This window comes from Dendrobium catenatum, unplaced genomic scaffold (genome assembly GCF_001605985.2).
Source record: "Dendrobium catenatum unplaced genomic scaffold, ASM160598v2 fragScaff_scaffold_384, whole genome shotgun sequence".
Lineage (NCBI taxonomy): Eukaryota > Viridiplantae > Streptophyta > Magnoliopsida > Asparagales > Orchidaceae > Dendrobium > Dendrobium catenatum.
The window spans coordinates 936,640-943,451 of record NW_021318846.1 but is presented as its reverse complement, the minus strand read 5'-3'; positions in this window follow the sequence as shown (position 1 = coordinate 943,451).

Genomic DNA, 6,812 nt, shown 5'->3' with positions numbered 1-6,812 from the left:
TTTGGTCATACTCTTGACAATGAAATTATTCTTGTAGAATTTAAGATTTTAATTAATTAATTTGTAAAAGATGTTTCCATTACTTGCTGATAGATAGAACAAACATGCTTTAGGCTAAAGGGCATGACTGTGTAGCAAATATGCCAATAGGAATTATGAATGATGTTTTCTTCTCATCTTCAGGTGTCATCTTAATCTAATTTTATCTTGACGATCCATCTATAAAGGATAACATATCATAGTTGGATGTGTTATCTACTAAGAGATCTACAATAGAAATGGAAAATAATCTTTTGTACATGTCCTATTGAGGCCCTAAAAGTTAATATTGATATGGATATAACCGTTCTTCTTTCTGACAAGCATAATATTAGCAATCCAATTGACAAATTTTTCTTCTCAAATAAAGCCTACATCTATAAGCGTTTTGGTTTTTACACTCACCTGTTTTTCAATCTTGAATTTCATTCTCCTTAGAGCTCTCTTGATAGGCATTATATCTAGTTTAATGGCCAATCTTTGTACCCTATATCAAGAAATATGTCAATCATTTCAGCATATATTTTGGCAAAGTAATCCCTGAATTTATGGAGGAGCTCTTTTATCACTTCAACTTGCACTTTTAAGAGAATGGGACTAATGAAGTTTTGGTGAGGATCTTCTTTGGTCCCTAAGTTTACTCCTTTTAACTAATCCATCAGGCAGCTTGTCCACCATACTTAATCTCTTAGGGTGCAGGTTTAGCTTCTACAGGCTGATCATCTAAATATTGATTTCACAAAACTCTACCTTACTTTCATCATCAGATTCAATTTCCCAAAATGTGATTGCACAATAAATCTCCTTTCGAGGGTACTTTCATATAATATATTTGAGGACCCCTCTTATAAGAGCATCCTTCTTTTGCGATATTGGAGAACTTATCTCAAATGAGAATATGAAACATCTTTCATTTAATGATAATGTTTTCCTAAGATTGGTTTAAACCTAGGAGCATTGTATTGTGATAATAAACTTTTATCACATCATCCTTATAGTATAACATACATCCATTTATATAATAATCAATTTTTATAGCTATGAGACCTAACTTGGAATAATTTCTTTGTTCGATACAAATCTATAGGGACTAAATTATCCTCTAGATTTATTTACAGGAGAAGATCAATGAAATTACTAAAAAAAACATAAGGATTAATATATTCAATTTCAATACTTAGCATTCTCACAATAACTGATAATTATGAATGAGTTTTGCAACCATCCCAAATTAGTTTTTGAGAAATGAAAAAAAATTACGGAATCATTTCTAGTGATAGAAAGATCCGTTTTCTAGTGAGAGAAGGTGATTTTTCAAATTCCATCGTTCCTGTTTTTTTCTCGCCGATCTTTCTTGTCGGGGATCCATCTCTGATCATCCAACAATGAAAGATTGTTGATGATCAACAGTTTATTGCAATGGCTGGGAGGCTAGTCCTCCATATTCATATTCTACTGATAAAATTTCTTTGTCTGACTTCCTGATGTGAAGGAATCAGAATCTAAATGTTAAAGGGAAGCCACTGATTATTAATGAAGGAGCATGTCTTACTACTAAAAATATTATTTCATATATTGGTAAATGAAAAAAATGTTTTTATTGATGATGGAATGAAGAGTCCGAAAGGTTTTAAAAACCTGAAACTTAATTTGGGTAGTCCGTATGCTTCTACTTCTTCAGATTTTAAATTACATGTGAGTAGATTTTGTAATTCTACTCCTTGCAGTCCTGGTGATCAGGTTTCTAAATGTGCAAATTCAAATGCTTATGTTGCTGTGATTGAGAAAAATCAAGGAGATGCCGATAAGTTATCTGTTGATGAGCCGCAACCAGTTAAGAAGATTTTGTTGGCATTGCAAAATGACTTAGAGTATGTTAGGGGTTGTATTCAAGGAGAATTGAACTCTAAAAATCATATTTCCAATGAGATTACTCCTCCTGACATAAATGATAAAAGGGGAAATCTAAAGACCAATGCTTGGGTGAGAAGTGCTAATGTTAAAGTGGATAATTTGAACTTAGGTTCATTTTTGGCCGATAATGGCAAAACTATAAAATTGCATAAGGAAAATGTGTTGGAGAATTCTAGAAGATTGGAAAATGCTCTTGTCATCAAATTTTTTTATGATAATATTCCATTTTATGTGATCAACAGTGAATTAAGAAGGCAATGGAGTTGCTTTGGGAAATTTAGACTCACCATGCTGGATCAAGATTGTGCACTGTGTTCATGTGTGAATGCTGAGATTATGGAATCAATTTTAAGTGAAGGACCTTGGTTTGTTAGAGGTCACATTGTGGGTATTGAAAAATGGTCATCTAATTTTTCAACAAACTCCTTGAAGGGTCTTTCGGCTCTGGCGTGCATTAGACTTCCTATTCTACCTTTATATTGCTGGGATGATATTAACATTTGCATAATTGTATCTTTAGTTGGTAAGCCTTTTCTTCTAGATGGAAACATGTTTCAATGGAATAGAAGAGAATTTGCTAGGATTTGTGTTTGTATTAATTTAGACGAACAACTTCCTTTGGGAGTATGGGTGGAAGGTGAATCTAGCAAATTTTACCAAAAAGTGGAATATGAAAAAGTTTCTAAACTTTGTTTCAAATGTGGAAAAATTGGCCACTTGAAGGAAAAATGTGCTCTTTCCAAGTCTAAAGAGAAAAACGATAAATTCAATATGCATTCTTCGGAAGTGGTTGCTAATGGCCATGATGCATTAACTGGTGGCAATGAAGGAGCTATTGAAGATCCAGAAGAAAAAGGGTATGGCCCTTGGATGCAGGTCAAATATGGGAAAAATAGAAGGTTTCAGAACAATGCAAATAAGGTGGTGCAAAAACCTATTATACGTGCTGGTACAAGTGCTGTAAGAGAAGCCTGGATAACTAAACCAGCAGTTGTTCGAAGTTAGATTCCAATCCAGAATACTAAATTGGGAATTGTTGTTCCTAATGAAAGAGACAAGACTTGTGGTATAAAGGAATACATTCATTAAAGAGGTAGAAATCTGGTTACTGTTGAAGATACAAAAATTGCTAAATCAAATGACAGAAGCATGGAGGATGGAGAAATCCTGGAAGATATGCCACTCATTGTTGTAGATTTATCTTGGGACGTAAATGGGAATTCATCAAGTAAGAATGCTATTTCTTCTCAACCTATATTGTTGAATAAGAATAAGTTTGATATTCTTAACATTATAGATGAGGATGTTAACAATGTTGAAAATGTTATGGGAAAAAATATAGATGATAATGTTAATATGTCATCTCATAAATTGGATGATATGGCTTTAACAGTTGAGAATGTTAAAGTGGATAATAATTTGGTCAAAAGAAAAATGGGAAAGGAGCTTAAAACTCTTGGACCAATTAAACTAATGACTATAAATAGAAGATTGAAGATGGGTAATAAAGGCAAGAAGAATGGGGCTAGTCCCCCTTCTAATCAACGAATTCCATTGTCTTTTGAAATTGTAGAGGAGCAAGGAAAGTTCATGCTTCTCTAGATCTTAAAGAATTTGTAAAATAATATGGTGTGGGTTTTATTGGTTTGTTATCAACCAAAGTCTCTTCTATGAATAGAAAGGATATCAATGCTCTTATTGGGATGGATTGGAATTTTTTTCATTATCCTTCGGAGGGACTTTCTTGAAGAATTTTAATTCTTTGGAATACATGGTTTGCTTCTTTTAATACCTTGTTCTCTTCTTGTCAATGTGTAATTGGAGATTTAGAAATTCATAATAAAGGAATTTGGAGGATTTCTACTGTTTATGCAAACAAAGATTCTTATAAAAGACTGGACCTTTGGAATCAATTGGAGAAGTATATACTCCTTGATAGTCCTTCTGTGGTGGGAGGATTTAATTGCCTCTTATCCAAAGCTGATAAAAATGGAGGTAGAGGTTTTGAATTCTCACAAGGCCCAAAGGAAATGAAATTATTTTTTACTAGCATTGATTATCATGAATTGAATTTTATTTGTCTAAGATATACTTGGTGCAATAACAAATCAGGTGGAGCTAAGATCTTAGACAGACTACACAGGTGCTTTATTAATTCATCTGCTCTAGAGTCTAACTCTTTATTGGTGGTTCATCATCTTCCTCGTATAGCTTCCAATCATTGCCAAATTATGATGAAATTATGGGAAGATCAACTGAAGCCAAATGGCTACATCAAGTTTGAAGATACTTGGGCTTCTCACTATGCTTCGGCGGACATTGTTCAAAAAGCCTGGAACAGAAATATTGATAATCATCATGCTGATAGGCTTGATATTAAATTCAAGAGGGCTTTGAAAGCTTTGTTTTACTGGAGTAAAACAAAATTTAAAGACCTTAATATTGTGAAGGACAATCTGATCAAGGATATTATGGATCTTCAAATGGAGGAGTCTTCGGCTGGAAATCTTCTTGAAAGTAAAATCATGCTTCTAAGATCTAAAATCCATGAACTTCAGTGCACTTTTTCTTGTCTAAACTCTTGGTGGAGACAAAGAGAAAAGGTAATCTGGTTAAAGGATGGAGACTTGAATACAAGGTTTTTTCATTCATTTGTAAATGCTAGAAGAAATGCAAATTATATTTTCAATATTAAAGATGATAATGGAGATCTAGTGAAGGATCAAGCCCAAATTGAAGAGATTTTTTTCAAATTCTTCCAAACCAAGTGGAACTACAGATCATGTTCTTTGAATAACTGGCACGGACCGAGAGAAATGTTAACAGATTTTGATAGGAAAATTCTTAATTCCGAGTTCAATCAGAATGAAGTTTAAGATGTTGTTAGCCTTTTGGAAGGTGTATTCCCGGGTGTTGATGGTATTACTCATTCATTTATTAAATTCTATTGGAATATCATTAAACTAGATGTATGTCATTAAACTAGATGTATGGAATGAATTGAAAAAGTTTTTTGATATGGGTATGCTGGAATCCAGTTTGAAAGATACATTTATTGTACTCATTCCAAAGGTGGAGTTTCCTATGACACCTTCAAATTTCAGGCCTATAAGCATATGTAAAAAATTTTATAAGCTTGTGACTAAAACTCTTCTCAATAGATTTGTTAATCTACTTCCAAAACTGATTTAAGAAAATCAATCAGCTTTCATTAAAGGCCTGTCTCTATTAGATAATGTTTTAATTGCTCAAGAAGTTTTCCATAAATTCAGGTTTTCAAAATTTTTAAAGGATTGATTTCTTTCAAAATAGACATGGATCAAGCCTATGATAGCATGTCTTGGGAAACTTTAGAGCAGATTTTGAATTATTTTGGCTTCCCTTTACACTTCTCAAAGCTAATTTTGAAATGTGTACGTGATCCAAGGTTTTCTATTTTGATCAATGGAAAATCTTCTAATTGGATCAATGCTCATATTGGCTTTCGGCAAGGTTGTCCCTTATCTCCTTTCCTCTTTGATTTATGTTCTCAACCATTATCTAATGCTTTAATTCATGAAGAGATGGAGATAGGGATTAAGATTCATCATAATGCTCCTAGGATATCACATCTGCTTTATGCAGATGATATCTTGATTTTTTCTAAAGCTAACATTAAGATGGTAAAGAGAATTAAAAATATTTTTTGGACTATTGTAATTGGTCTGGTCAAAAAATTAATTACAATAAGTCTTCCATTTTTTGTGGGAAAGCTGTTAGTAGAAGAAGAAAGAAGAGGATTGCTCGGGTAATGGGATTCAAGTATGTGAAGGAATTCTATTACTTAGGAGTTAAAATTGCATTGAGAAGATTGGTGGCTTCTGATTTCAGTTTTCTTTGGAGAACGTGCTTGGGAAGCTAGATACTTGGGGAAGCAAGTTTATTTCTCTTGTAGGGAAAATTACTCTTGCTAGATAAACAATCCTTTCTATTCCAATTATTTATTGCACACATTCCTTGGTTCCACTTGGTATCTTGGCAGAGATAGATAAAGCTTGTAGAGATTTTATTTGGCATAAGGAGAAGAATGAAGTTGGCTTATATTATGTCAGCTGGGAAAATCTGTGCAAACTGTTTCATTTAGGTGGAAGGGGTGTTTACTTTTGTACACAAAGATTGAATTCTTTAAGAGCTAAAATCACATGGAAATATGTGAATGATGAAGACTCTTTTTGCATAAATGCTTGAAGTTGAAATTTGATAATTCTAGCTGGTTACCAGATTGGAAACATAACATGTCTAGTACATGTAAAATCATAAGAAGCGGTGCTATAGCTCTTAAACCGATTATAAGATGGAAAATTTCTACTTGTGAAAAAGTGAATGTCATGGAGGACGTAAGGATACTGGACAAAGCTTTATGTAGATGGCCCACTTTCATTGATAATCTACAAATTGTTGAATTATATGTAGATTACTTTATTGAAAATTGTAGATGGAATATACTTAAATTGAAAAATGCTTTTGGAATGGAGCTGCTTCAGATAATTTGTAACATGAAGATTGATCTAGAGGCCGGTAAAGACTAAATGGAGCTGATTTCTCTTAATTCTAGGAAAAGTTTGTCTACCTTATCTTATGAAGATTGGTTAATTGATTCAAATGAGGGAAGCTATTGGTCTTGGATGATGAAAATTGGTCGTAATCAAAGAACTGAAGTATTTTTGTGGAGAATATTCCATAAAGCTATTCCAAAATTTCATTTCCTGGAATATAGAAGACTCAAAGAAGGATGCTTATGTCCTAGAGGATGTTTGGAAATTGAAGATATTAAGCATGTGGCGGTGAGTTGTGATAAACTCATTCAAACTAAAAACATT